The sequence below is a fragment of the Lissotriton helveticus genome, chromosome 4_1, assembly GCF_964261635.1.
Source record: "Lissotriton helveticus chromosome 4_1, aLisHel1.1, whole genome shotgun sequence".
Taxonomy (NCBI): domain Eukaryota; kingdom Metazoa; phylum Chordata; class Amphibia; order Caudata; family Salamandridae; genus Lissotriton; species Lissotriton helveticus.
This window is the reverse complement of record NC_136063.1, coordinates 644,760,180-644,775,874: the sequence shown is the minus strand read 5'-3', so window position 1 is coordinate 644,775,874 and position 15,695 is coordinate 644,760,180.

Sequence of the window (15,695 nt, the reverse complement as noted above, 5' to 3'; positions counted from 1 at the left end):
CTTCAGTTGGGGGCACTGGAACAAATAATTAGGGGAAATAAAGGGGTAATCAAGGACTTACCAAAGCCTACACTAGTGCCCTCAAAATCTACTCTCCAAAAGGAAGTAACCATTAATAGTCACATTAAATCAAACCCCCTGAAATCATTGCCTCCTAAAATATCACGGTAAAACACTAAAAGTAGGGACAAAGAGGTTCAGACAGGAGGGAAACTTAATCTCCCAGGAAATGTACAAAACCCGAAAGGTCTTGAAAATCCTGTCAGGGTAATACAGACTAAGAGGCACACAGTAGAATTGCCACCGGAAGCAGTTCCGCTCGTTGGGGTTCTTACGGGAGTTCCATCACTAGAGGATGGTAAGAGAGAAGATTATCATCAGCTAAAAAACAAAGCTATGTTTTGGCTTAGACAAAATCGTCCACTTCCCCCAAACATAAACGGTGATATCCTACATGTAAGGCGCCTTTCCTGGTTGGGACATAGAATAAAAGATTTAACGGGGTATATCATTGTAATTAATTTTAGAGACCATAGGGCAGTCAGATATATCTTAAATTGGCCCCTGGAAAATGGTACCAATGGTATCACACCTCGTGAATTGACTTATTTTGATCCCAGATCCATAATGGCACCCATTAACAATTCTAGGGCCCTATCTCGATATCAGGATGATCGTTTTATACCTGTTTATAAACACTATGCGGCCTTAACAGGTATGGAGGGAGTGGACTGACTTTGTTTCCGGAGCACAGCGAAGGATATTGTCCACAACCCTCGAAGTACGTCATCTACAAATATTGAGTTAAGTCTGAATTATAATGTCCCCGTGTCCCAGTTAAAACACACACAGAATCAGGTTATAGACATTGACCCACTCCCAAAGTCTACCGGGTCAAATCAGGCACACTCTGTCCTTGATTATAACCAGAACGTTAATCATAAATTTGCCACTAGACCCATAATAGGTACCGAGGGATGCAATGGAAGGGAAATAATTCCTCCATTTCTGTTTTATTCTGGAATATAGCAGGACAACGCTCTAAGGTAACAAATGATGAATGGGAGGCCTTTATTCCTAAATTTGACATTATAGCGCTCCAGGAGACCTGGACCCTTGATGCAATTCACATAGAGGGTTTCAAAACTTATTTTACACCCGCCCATCCATCCACATCGGGTAGAGCGAAAGGAGGTCTAACCATCTATGTCTCAAACCTCCTTAAAGTGTTGGAAGTGGGCCCCATAAAATTAGACTCTAACTATCAGATACTTAGCTTATGTACAAGTAAAAGGGACAACTTCCTTATAGTGAATTTCTAAAATAATCTTTCAGATGTAGAGGCAGTAAATGTGGTGTTCTCGATTCGCTCGACATTATACAAAACAAGGAAGACAGTTAAGGAGGAGGTAAATATTTGGGGGGGGATTTCAATCTGGGCCCATGCCTCGCTGGTAATAATAACATCTGTGGTATCCTAGATGAGAGTGAAAATCCCATCCTGCACTTTAGACATTCTTTTCTAGGCAATTCTCTAAATGAAACCTTGTTTGAGTTAGATCTGATTCAAGCAAATAACCTGAATAATGAAGAGTCACAATTGGCCCCTACAACTATAGATTACATTCTGGTCTCAAATGGGGAGAGGATTAAAGATAAAACATTTACTAGACATATAAATGCGTCGAGTGACCATTATCCACTCAGCATCTCTTTTCCACTGTTTTACAACACAGAAAAAAATCTTGGCACTATTTTAGTACAAAATAACATAGAACTAAATAGGCTAAATGGATACGCGTTGAAATGGGGGAAAGTAGATCCTACAGGAATAACAAAGATAGTGATAGAAAGGGCTTTCCCTTCCATCATGAAATGTCTTGCTTTAGACACGACAGATGTAGAAGTTATTTCTAACTTTGATATGATTATCAACGTGATTAACTAAGCTCTGTGGATAGAAATAAAACATATAACAAAGAAGAGGAAAGGATGGTTTAATCACGAGTGTACGGCAGCCTATTCAAACTTAAAAGCGGCTTTGAGGAAATCGAATAGGATTCCACATGAGATAACAACTCTCAGGAAAATATATAATTCCGCATTAAAAAGCAGGAAAAAAGAGTTAAAGAATCAACTATGGGCCCAACTACATGAAAGCTGTACCCATAAAAACTCGGTGGCTTTCTGGCAAGTGGTAAAGTCTCCCTTTTTAGTTGATAATACGGACTATCCAAAATTAGAGGTAGCAATAGAGGAAAAGGATTGGGTCCTTCATTTCTCTAAGATCTTTGCGATCAACACAGAGGCTGTTAATCCTCAGGACTCAAACCCCCAGAACCCTATGCCTCAAGATGATTTAGATAGTCCTTATCCCATTGACCTCCGGTTTTCATTGAAGCAAATTGTTCTGGCTCTGAGTGCAAGCAAAAATGGGAAGGCACTGGGCCCAGAGGATGTATGACGTTATAACGCATACTTTTACTCCGCAGACCATTACAACGCGACTTTTACTCCGCATACCGTTACAACGCATAGCGCCTTGGGGCGCTGGATAGTGGTAAGTATAATTTACTATTCTAACTCCAGTCCCCGTGGACCCTAGGGAAGGTGTTGGATAGTAAATTATACTTATCCCCTATCCTAGAGCGCCCCCCAGCGCAATGCGTTGTAATGGTATGCGGAGTAATGGTCGCGTTGTAATGGGTCTGCGGAGTAAAAGATCCGTTGTAACGGGTGTATACCGGGCCCAGATGGTGTCCCTGTGGATCTTTTTAAAGCCCAGATGGACCTCTGGACCCCTCTTCTAACCAGAGTCCTGAATTCAACATGTACCATAGACCTAATGGAATCATGGTCCAAATCCATATTAGTCCCTATTTTTAAAAAGGGGGATCGGGGGTCAGTAACCTGCTATCGCCCAATCTCTCTCTTACACTCCCTCGGAAAGGTGGCGGGTCGAGTCATTCTTGAACAACTGCAAGATTGGGTGGACGATGGCAGGATTATTTCAGACCTCCAGTATGGGTTTCGCCAGGGACTGGGGGACGATTGATCAGGTTTTAAACCTGTCACTCTTGATAGACAAGTATGTTCACATCAAAAGAGGACTTATCGTCTGCATTCGATTGCGTCTCCCATTCCAAACTTTGGACATTACTCGTGGATATGGGGGCACCATCGAATCTGGTCACGTTTCTGAGGGAACTCTATTCAAATGTCACAGCAAGGGTATGCTATGGGGTGGGGGGTGAGTTGACGGCAGAGTTTGCAGTAGAAAAAGGGGTTAGGCAAGGTTGTGTCCTGGTCCCCTTCCTCTTTACATTATATACCAACGGATTGGAAAGAGAGATGATTAAGGGGTGCCAGGACCTTCCAATGGTGAACAACCGTCCAATACCTGCCCTGCTCTACGCAGACAACGCCGTTATACTGGCCCGCACCCCCCTTGAACTCCCAAAGAGCTTGAAAAGATATTCCATGTTTATGGCAGACCTCGACATAAAAATTAATATTGCTAAAACTTTTGTTATGAGGGCAGGTACTGGCCACAAAAGTAAAATGAGAGATCTATTTAAATCAAGAAAAAATAGCAACCACACTGAATTATTCATACTTGGGTATAACTATAGATCATAAATTATCCTGGAAACCGGCAGTAGAAACCAGAAAACTTCTATTTATAAGAACTACTACAGCCCTTGTTAATTTTTCCAGGAAGCTGGGTAAGAGAGCTCCCCCTGAAATCATTAAGATCTATAAAGCTAAATGCCTTTCTGTGGCATTGTATGGGGCGGGTCTCTGGGGCTTTGTCCCTACGGATAGTATCCAGAGGGTGGAAAACTCTTTTTTGAGGTATCTTCTCGCGGTCCCTAGGAGTACGGGCACTTTTGCTTGTCACACAGAGTTGGGACTCCCATATGTGACAGATCTAGCGAAGGTGGAACCCCACTTATTATGGCGCAGAATCTGGATATCGGAGAAAGCAACCCTTACTCAGTCTATTCTTTCTGATTGCTTAGCCATGGATAATATGCATAGATTCAGGTGGTTGTGGTACATTAGAAGGTTTTTTAATGATTTGGGGTGGAGCAAATATTATTACAATCCCTCCTTAATTCGTGAGATACCGAGGAAGGCTCTAAAAGTGAAATGTCTCGCTCATCTCGAAGAGCTGAGATTGATGAGTGAGGTCTAGAAACCATCTGGTATCCATAGCCTGCTGATACAAACTGTACCTACAATACAACCGTACCTTACATATAACATCAATAGCTATGAGCGCTATCTGTTGGTAAGGTTTAGGATGAATTTATTTCACCGACTGGTTTCTTTCCCTATTCGAAACAACTGGGTTAAAGATCTTTTACCTTGTCCCTGTAACGATATCTCTTTGCAATCCACTCTGCACACCATTCTTTTTTGTAAATGTTATAAAGATCTCAGGAAAAAATGGCTTGTTCCATTGTTACGATACACTGGATATAGACAATGTCGTCCAGCCTTACTCTTTCGTTCTTGTAATAGTTAGCTTTCTTAAATGTATTGCTCGCCAACGAGCAAATCTAGATTAAATACTGTATAAAAGCCAGCCTTGACTTACATTAATATAAACTTGGAAAATTTTTAACTGATTCATTTTGCTTGCTATCAATTGTTTTAACTAAGGGATAATAAGCTGGAATGTAAAAATGTTTTTAACGTCAACCTTGTAAATAGATCTTGTATATTTATATGATTGTTTTAATGTATGCTTTTATGATTTGTAAATCTAAATCGAAATAAAGCAAAATTGAATTGAATTGAATATACCTTTATATTAAACTTTTCAGATTTTTGTTCTTACACCTTTTGTCTCAATTTGACCATGTTCAAAAACCATTTCGTATGTAATAAGGTATATACTCTTGAAGAAAGGGAATAAGGAAAGAGTGGAGCAAGAGAAGAACAAGCATTTGCAATACAATAGGACTTGTATTTGCGAGAGTTTGAGCTATTGGCATTGTAAATGACAATACCTTTTATTTATGTGTGTTGAAAATCTGCAAGGGATGCATAAACACGCACTCAGTACTTATGGTTGTTGCTTACGAGACAGCAAGACTGGCAGTAACCACACCTCTTTTACTGCCAGCCATGCATCTCGTAAGCAAGGACTATAAGTAGGCAGAAAGGGGTATACGTATTGGACCTGTAACCCCACATTTTTAGAACACTTCTGAATCAAGAGGAGACTCTGCCAAGAGGAAGAGCTGGAGAGCTGTCAGGAGGAGTACTGCCCCTTTGCTGGGTTGGCGTGCAGTTGCTGCTTATGCCTTGGAGAGAACAAGGACTGGACTTTGCTTTGGTATCCTGCTTGAGAAGATTCTCAAAGGGTTTGTGTGTGCTTGCCTTCTGTTAAGAAGTCTAAGGGCCATCCAAGACTTCATTTGTAGCCCCTCTGAACATCTCTGCTGGGAGTTCTGACCTGCCAAGTGGTGCCAATTCCAGTTCTGGGAACTTCGAGGTGGTTTGGCTGCTTTAAAGACTCAAAATTCACCCAACTCCCTTCCAGCACTGTTTTCCCACTGCAAGCTTGCTGTGTGGTTGAAAAACCAACACATATCTGTGGTGCAGCTGAAAATTCGACATAGTGCCTGTTCACGCCCAGAAGTACCACAGCAGCCTGAGTCCAGAGCACCGTGTCAATGTGCGGCTGAAAAAATCAACACATCACCCGTCTGCGACTAGAAGAATTGACGCAGCGCCTGTTTGGACCCTGCCGTCTCGACTCCAGCCTGCCCGGATTTCCACACATTGCACCTATGCACATTTCCAATGCATCACCCTGCAGACCGGTACCGTCTTCGGATTTCGACGCATCGCTTCTCCTTGCAGTAAAGAATCGATGCAACACTTCATCTGCGTGCAGCAGAACTCACGCCTCCATTCCCCTGGGACTCCAGAACTGACGCATTGCTGTGGTTTCTGATGCTTCCTGCCTCTTCGGCTGTTTTAAACCTTGGATTTTTGACATATCAAAGGTACTTTGTGCTAAAATCAACGCATCCATAGAGTTCTATGGACAGAATTGCTTAAACCTCTAAAAAGTGATGTCTTGAGTTCTGTATGTTGGATTTTTGTTGTTTCTGTCTTGTTTGGTTTAAATAAAGATTGGTTATCGTTTTTAAACTGGTGTGGTGTTTCATTTTTTGTGTTTTCACTTTATTACTGCGTGTCTATGTACAAATGCTTTACTCATTGCCGCTGATATAGGCCTGACTGCTCGTGTCAAGCTACCAAGGAGGTGAGCAGGGTGTGTAACTCCCTTACAAGGACTAGAAGGAAGGGTACATACCACTGCCAACTAGATGCCTCCATTGCGAACATACAGCCTCTACTCTCACTAGGGTGACCAGCAGGATTGTCACATAAATTCTCTGACTTTGATGTCAGATAAAGAAAAGTAAACACCAAGCTCCCTGGGAAGACAAAGCCCAACATTTTACCTCTGTCGCTGAATGCATAGCTTGTGACAAAATAAGAAAACGATTTAAAGGCCCGTTAACGGAAAGCAAGTACTCAAAAGGATGTAGCAAACGGGATGCCCTATGGAAGGGAAGAGCTCAAGCTGGACGGCCTAAAACAAATAAAGCCAGCATATAGAAAGCAAGCAATAGTGAGTTACAAACCACAAAGCCAATAGTAACCAACAGGCAGAAGGCATCCCCAGGGAAGTTTTCAGAATGAGCACTAAGATGTCATTAGAAAACCAGACATCAATGACCTTTTTCATTAATCTGTGGTAAACTATCAGAGCTGAACCGTGAAAGGTGACTTCTAAATTTGCAAACACTAACACTTTTAAAAGATTTGTACACATCAAGGAACATCATGCTGGAGTACTCTTTACTTAGCTGAACATATACGTATTTGAAAATATGAGATGCTATTGTCAAAGCAGCTAATCGACAGCTATACATGAGACGTGGAACAGTTTTGATCTTTTTTTACCTGGCATGAATAATTTTAGAATACTCAGTGTGTGCACTGAACTTAAGTTGTTTAAACATCATTGTGCAAGGATGTTACTAAAATGGAAAACAAAATATTTTAAAACAATATTTAAGCAGAGATCTAAAATGGTCACAGACTGAAGGTGCTCCTACCTGGCCACTTACGATTCAGATTAAATTCCTTAAGGAAGATTGTTCAAAGATGAAAGGAGCCAGTTCTAAGCAGATCGGACAGATCAATGTGACCCATTCTGTGGGTGACTCAGATTCTGTCTGTTTTAATTGGTGGCTGGAGGTGGGTTAGTAGCCCTCCATCTCCCACAGCCCAATGATGCTGGAGGTTGGATGACTTGAAATCTCTTTGGAGATGGTGAGGCTAGGCAGGCCTAGCTCAATATCAGGGGGCAGTTCAAATTAAGCAGAGAGGCAATGTTGAGCCCAGCAGTGATGTAGCCAAGAAACTGTACCGAGGCATGGGCTGTTGGGAGACTGCTGTGGAAGGAAAATGGTCAGACACCAGATGACATCAATGCCCTATGGTGTGACTTTCTATTCCCCTAGTGAAAAAAAGAAAATAATGACCACATGCGGACTACCAGAGCAGGCTAGGCTCACCACATGGAATATCCTAGCAAGGGTAGGAGGTGTTCATTACTGGTGTTACGTTGAATTCATACTAGTTAGGCCCTGGTAATGGGGCTTGTTGATGAAGGTTAAAAGGTGTCTGTCCAGAAAATGACCCCCTGGGCCGGAACAGATTAAGATATTGACTCAAGTGGAAAGGCAAACAGCAAGCTCACCTCTCCCTAAGCAGTGACCAGCAGTAACATCAGTTTAATGCCTACGACTGCTGAGTCTAGAGTTACGCCTGGTAGTCCAGTGGACCACACCCAGATTGGTTTCACTGACCAGCTACCTCCTCTTTTGCATGGGGAAAGCCTAGAGTGGAGAGGTGTGAAGGCCTGCTGGCAGCAGTGATCCCAGCTGTACAATGCAGCTTGTTAAGTCATGGTCCTGAGATGAATGCCCCATGTGGAATATTCAGCAGTGAGCAATCTATTATCAGGGACTATATGCTGATTTTCTTGCGGCTCGGTACTACTCCCTTTTAGGACAGAATGTGTTATGGAAATAGAGCCGAAGCCAGGGTGGTTGGTACCATCCATTGCTGCTGCAGAGTCCTTTCTCATAGGTGTACTCTTCCAACTTGAACTTTCACTATTTGGGGACTAGAAGTCATTGGACAAGTTGAAGAGGCATTCCACAAATGTACAGATAACAACAAATATGCATTTCTGAAAGAGCAAGTGGGAAGGTTAATAATAGAGAAAGCAGTCCACACACTACAGGGCGTACAGTAGAGCCCTCACTCTAGGGACTCTAAGACAGATCTCTAAGACAATATTGACTCTCAACATGAGTGTGTAAGTCAAGTACTGTGTTAAAGGTATTGGAAATGTCAAGTGCTATGGAAACATAGGTACAGTAGGTCACTTAGAATGGTATGAAGCTCATGAACTTTGTCGTACAATCCAACAAGACACAATTTTTGGTTTGCAGGGTGAAGATGCCAAAGGTTGGACCTGTCATTACCCGTTGCCTAGAGGTGGTTCCAGAGAAGGCTGAAGGTTTGTGCATAGAACATTACAGTAAGGACTACATAAAATAGCTCTGGAAGAGGAATGTTGCATCAGCCCTCTTCTCTGCAAAACATGCTACCAGGTCCCTGTCCATCTGCATCTACCGGGAACCCCATATCCTTTTATCACACTACACCTGCTTCACTATAAAGAGTCCAACTTCTAGGCAAATAAGCAAAACGGGATTATCTCATAATAAAATGTTAAAGGCCTTCTCTTTCTGCTCTCAAAAGCAGATACAGACCTTTGATGCTACCAAGACGATAGAGAGAGACAAGGGTTCGCATTATATGAAGCTTTTGCCAGCATGCCCAAGGGTCCTTTCTGAGGGTAAATCATGGCACAGACTTGTCTTGCCTTGATTAACAATGTACAGAATGGCCATTAGGATCTCTGTTGTTTCTACTGCAAATGTGCAAGGTCAATCTGCCCCTGTGGAAGAAACTCAATCTATCATATAAAAAATTGCCACTACCTTGACAAACAGGAGAGTAATTCCACTGAATGACTTGGATAGGGTATACACCCGTTACAACGGATCTTTTACTCCGCAGACCCATTACAACGCGACCATTACTCCGCATACCATTACAACGCATTGCGCTGGGGGGCGCTCTAGGATAGGGAATAAGTATAATTTACTATCCAACACCTTCCCTAGGGTCCACGGGGACTGGAGTTAGAATAGTAAATTATACTTACCACTATCCAGCGCCCCAAGGCGCTATGCGTTGTAACGGTATGCGGAGTAAAAGTCGCGTTGTAATGGTCTGCGGAGTAAAAGTATGCGTTATAACGTCATACATCCCTTGGATAGCAAATAAGGCTGATGAGGGGCAATAACAAATGAGAAACTTGAAGAGATATCGATGACCTTTGAGACGCCATTAGGCCATGGACTGAAAACACAACTGAAAGTCAGAACATAAGGGCTTAAACTTAAACAGCACCCATATACCCCTAGGGGTGACTGTGTTGCACTTTACACATGCTGTTTGAATGATTGATTGAAACTGTTTAATTTATGCTTTGTCTTCTGAGCAGTACATACTAGCCAAGCGACAGATGTTAAATTGAAATTTGTGCTCGCATTTTACAGTATCTAAAACGGAGTAATGTTTGGAGGAGGAGCAAGGAGTTTGATGGGCTGGGTATCCTTAATATCCCAAATACCATTTCCACTGCTGTTGGTAGAAAAACAGTTTAAGCTTCCTCAAGTTCAATACATTGTGACAGAAATCACTTTAGGCATTTGGGATGGCGGAGCAGGTCTCCACAACTTCCAGTACTTTTGTAAACATACATGGAGTGGTCATCAGTTCAAAGGTTACTTCTTAACTGGCATCTCTCAGTGAACCTCATGCTAGGTGTGTTGACGAGAAGAATAGGAAGATGAAAATAGGCCTCATGGACATTGAGAAAGGCAAGTCAATCTTCCACATTCAGGACAAGTAAGATTTGGTTAGGAATAGCATCTTAAACTTGTTCTGCAAAATGAACAAGTTCAGAAGGTGGAGATACAGTATGGGGGTTGATACAGGGTGGGTATCCAACCCCACCCTTCCTGCAGACAAAGCATTAAAGGGAGTAGAATGCCGTGCTCTTTTCTTTTAAAGACACCACCTATATGGTCACTTTTTTGAGCAGGAAACAATGGCCATCTCGAAAACTGAGGTGTGTGCCGGAAAGCCAGTCCTGGTTGAAAGTGGGTGGTTCAGATAGAGGAAGGGCACATCATAGCTTTTGCAAATTAGCTGGATGACCATCATGATAATCTCCCATCTGGTGTAAAAAATGGGAGACGCCTCCCCCAGTAGATGATGGTTTCAGGCGGAAGCCTGAAAGGACGCAAGGCAGCTGGAGCCAGCAGAAGATAGAAAAGATTAGATCTGTTGCTGTTGTTGGCGATGATATCCCCAAGATCCATCTCTAGCCCAAAGGGAGTGGTTTATAGGTTGGGGTGTCTGGAGTAGCTGTCAAGGCTACCTCTGCTTGGATGGACCAAGCGTACCAGCTGGAGCTCTGCTGGTTTGTAGCATTTAACCCAGGAGTCAGACTTCTCTCACAATAGCTGTTCACCATCAAATGGTATGTACATGATTGTGGCTTAGATATCTCCGGAGAAGCCAATGGAATGCATCCAAGTGTGTCAGCACAGTGTGACATCTGCACTTTTGGACCAAGCAACAGCGTCTGCAGAATCCTGGCTGCACAGAAGGTTCTGTTTGGAAGCATCGAAACCTTCACTGCCCAGATAAGTAAACAGCTTTTTCAAGTGGTCTGGCAAGCTGATTATTGTAAGTTTTGTCAACTCCCATAAGACATTAACTTATCGGGCCAGCACAGAAGCTGCATTATAAGTGCAGAGGGATAGGCTGCCGAAAGTGAGAGCAAGTCTAATTTATTTGACACTATGATGAGCTGTGGGAAGGCATTCAGGTTCTGTTTTGAGGAGACTACACTGGGACAGGTCTATGGCATTTGGCTATGCGTCTATAGAATGCTAGGACTGAAGAGGGATTTTCCTGTTCAAGCATGACAGTATCCAAGATAGCCTAATTGAATGGAAGCAAGGACTTCACCACTGAGAAGGAAAAAATAGCTAAAATGGCACACCACAAAATAAGTCCATTCAATTATCTGAAACTATGTTGATCCAAAAAGTTCATGAGTCCAGTACACTCAGTATATTTCCAAAAGATATTCTTTATTTTTTTACACAATGAAATGAGAAATACAGTCAATCTGTAATTATTTAGATTTATTTAGATATGACATTTAATTATCTAATTATTTAGAGATGAAATTCCCAGTCTAATACATTTTTCTAAATAAACGTTCATTTCAAGACCAAAAACATATTTAAATGGAAGCCACTGTATAGTTTAAAAAACACGTCCTAACTAAATAAAATAAACCAAGATCGATCTGTTTCCATAGTCTCAGAAATTCTGAAAAATAAGTTCACAGGTTAACAAGCTCTCTGTAAATAAATAATTACAATAAACATTATGTGATATCCAGAAACCGATGACACGAAGTAAAAATAATATAACCGTCTCTATATACTAGTTTCATATGTGGATAACTTGTATCCACAATTGCATCAAAAGATGATGCATCAGCATCTTTTGATGCCCAATATCTAAAACCACGAGTTCCTACAAGAAACACTGTGCCACGTGATCACAAAACTTCCATTGCGTTCCCACAATCCTATACCAATGACGCGGTTACAGCCAGGCTTCCATTACTAGAAGATTCTGTTATCAACTCAAACAGACAAGGCGCATTCTCAGTTGTCCAACAAGTATCCGAATGCCAACTCATTCAGTCTTGGCACATTCTGAGCATTTTCAGCAGTGAACCGAAAAACCATGCACCAAACGTAACTCATTTACACTACTCAGACTAATCGATACCATCTTGGCACATTCCAAACATGCTAAAATGGTGTAGCAAGAAAACGGTGTGACGTATGGGACACAAATTGCACCACTCCAATACAGACAACATTGTTCCCTCTCATAACATCTAAATAAATCCCTAACATTTACAACAACTGCTTATTCCTCCATCAATGGTTGTATATCATAGGATATAGATATAGGACTCTTGATGGAGGAATAAGCAGTTAGCGTATTTGGAATGTGCCAAGATGGTATCGATCTGTCTGGGTTGTGTAAAAGGAGTTACATTTGGCGCATCATTTGCTTCAAGTGTGCAATGGCAGTCTGCTCCTTGGGCACTGTTTATGTCAGTGCCAAAGGAGGATCTGACTTACGGGGGATGGCATTGAAAGCCAGCTTCAACTTTGTATTGAGCTTGAGGGCTGGAAGTCATAGAGGCATGGCATCAGGCAACTAGAGTCAACAGACCTGCAGGAACATACTCTCACTAGGGAGAAGGCCAAGGAGGGTGCAGGATGTGTTGTGGATAGATCCAGCATTGCCAGATGGAGGCCTCTAGGTAGACAGGGTAAGCTAAAGTAGACAGAAACTCCAGTGCCATCTTTTTCAGTATCATAATCTTATCCGTCACTGAGGAAGAGTCTGGATTAGGGAAACGGTCTCAGTAGTCCAAATGGTCCTGGGACCTGGACTATTTCCTCAAGGAAGAAGAGGGCCACTTCTTCCTTTGATGCTTTGTGTTTCTTATGGGAAGATCTTTGAGGAGATCCTTTCCTGACAGGTGATTTACCTGGGGATGAAGGAGACCACTATGGTGTTGCCCTACAGTCATTGACCAAAAATAATTGGCCTCCTTCCCCCTGGTGGCCTTTGGGTGGACAAAAGCTTAGGAATCACAGGCTGCAATGGTGTATTCCAACCCCAGACACCGTATGAAAATGTCATGAAGGCCTGACAAGGACATCTTGTGGTACCTGGTAAAGAGCTTAAAGCCTGAAAATTTCAGAGGAGACATTTAATGTAGTCACTACCAAAATGCTGATAAACCTCATCAGTGAGACTTCGAGATAAAGCTCTGGACATGCGAAGAGTTGCGGAAACCGGAACATTACAAGCATGTCAGATGGGGCCTATTATACTCCACTTGCACTAAATCTGAAGGCGGAGTCACTGCTGAAGCCGCCTGGCAAATTGGAGAGGCACTGTGGGCCATCTGAAGCCCGGAAGGAAAATTCATAAGGTGAGGAATCTGAATGTACAAGCATCCATCATTTTTAAATACCGTTAATTTAAAAGTCAATGTTCTGCTTAGGGTGCAATAAGTTAGGGCATTGAAAATTAACTTGAAACAATATTTTCCAAGAGAAGTAAAGGCAACTCCCTTAATACAGGGAACACAAACAAGTTTACTTAAGCCTCTCAATGTAACACAACTTTAAATGGAGTAGAAACAATTGTAGGGAGGAGATAAGGTTCACATACTAAAACATCTCCAAGCAAGCAAACTAGTTGTATTGACATCTGGCAAGGTATAATTGAGTGAGTAGAATACTGGTTCTGTTTTTTCCGTTGGGTATGGGAGATATCAATAATACATCTATGGCTGTAGAATTTAACAAGTGCATAGGGGAGGTGTTTTCATTTATTCAATGAATGTGAAACTTCAGTTTGCATACTTACTTAATGGCTTACACTGCATCCATTTGAGAAGAGAAATATTATTAGCATGAAGGAACTTCTTAATTGGAAGTGTATTTGTACTGGCAATATTTATTCTTCAACAATTCCGGATATAATGCACAACCTGATCACTAAATGAAGAACATGCACCAGTCCTAACGTTAGGGAACACTATATTCTCTCTTTTTAAAATTACTATGCAAGAACATAGTATACTTTACTAGGGACGTATACTAAAATATATTAAATTTGCCAACTGAGCATAAGCAAGGGTTACCATGTTTTAGGGAGTGCGTACAAGCACTTTAGCACTGGTTAGCAGTGGTATAGGGCACCAACTCCAAAGGCCAACAAAAACGAATTCAGAAAACTAGGATGGGTGAAGACACAAAGTTTGGGAGTGACCCTGAAGAGAGGGCCAAGTCCAACAGCAAGAAAGCAGCAGTTTCTGATCAGATTGTTAGAATGTATTTTTAACAGCACTCTTGGTGGGAGTTGGGTTCAGGGAGGATAAAAAAAAAAGCAAGTATCCGGATCTTACATTTCAGACACCCGGTCTCCATCATATAACTCATTAAAGTAAAAATCAAACAATGTTTGATAGCCCTATCAACTCTTAGTCCCAATGAAGACTCAGTAAAGCACCTGGGTAAATAAAATCTTCTCTAAATGGCAAAGAAGCAACAGTTTCTGATATTGTTATGATGCAGCATAGCTGTTTATGGTAAGAGGAATTAATGCTCAAGGATCACTAAAAAAGGGTAACTAGATATCAAACTAACTGTCCCTTCCCACGTCTCAACAATGTTTAATAGCCCTACCCACACTCTGTTCATTTAAGTACCAGTAAACAGCATGTGCAAACAAAATGTACATTCCACTGGCAAGGTAGTGCCAACATCCAATACCCACCCAACATTAAAAGGCTTATAAATAAGGTGTTTTCTGAGGAGGCCATTTTAGAACCAATCGATTGCCCTTAAACTGATCATCTAACAGTGATCACATTTGCTCCACTAAAATAATCAGTAGGCTCATTCAGAAACGCTCGTTTTTGCATTTAAATGAAGTGAAACTTTAATAGACATTACCACCCTCGCTTAAAAAAAATAAAACTAGACTTAACACTTTAGGAAAGAAATCCCCCTGTGGCAGATCACAGTCCATGTAGTATTTGCAGTGACTGCAGACAGACAGAATGTAGCACAGAACTGACCATTTGAGATGCACACATCGGGCACCAAATGAAAAACATCAATTACAATTTGTACACATCTCTGCAATTTATAGTTCACATAACATAACATGTGTATTTGTAAAGCGCACGTTCACCCCTAACGGGGTATCTTGGCGCTGAATAACAGATGTTTATTGTTACCCAACTCAATGGTACTCATTTTATAGACCTCAGATGGATGAAAGGCTGAGTGGACCAGTCGGGATTTGAACCGGTGATCATGAGGTTGAACACAGGCCCCTGCAGTGGATGCATTAGTCCACTGAGCCACCAGACACAGGAAAGACCACACATCCAGATATGATCAGAAAGCAGGAAGACAGAAATAACATATCCCACAAATTCCCCTGACAAGTTTTGAAGTGGAATACTTTAGCAGGTTATAACACAGTATCGTACACAAGACGTCAACAAGCACACTACTGAGACAAGAGCAAAGATAGTTGTTCTGCTAGAAAACAGACACCAACAAGCTTAATAATGCCACCAAATGTAATTTCCTCTAGTGAGGAGGGCCTTGCTATCTCTTCAATTTTACACTTAATAATCTCTTTTTAACACATCTTTTTGTAGAGCTAAAGGATCTTTAATTTGTATGGTAATTTGTATCTCTACACTACCATCTGTGAGAAGCTAATTCACTGTCTTATGTGCTTATCATGTACACTGCCATACAATTTTGCCCCTCTATTTAAAGTTCATATTTCAAATATGGCCTCCAGTCAGCTCTCCT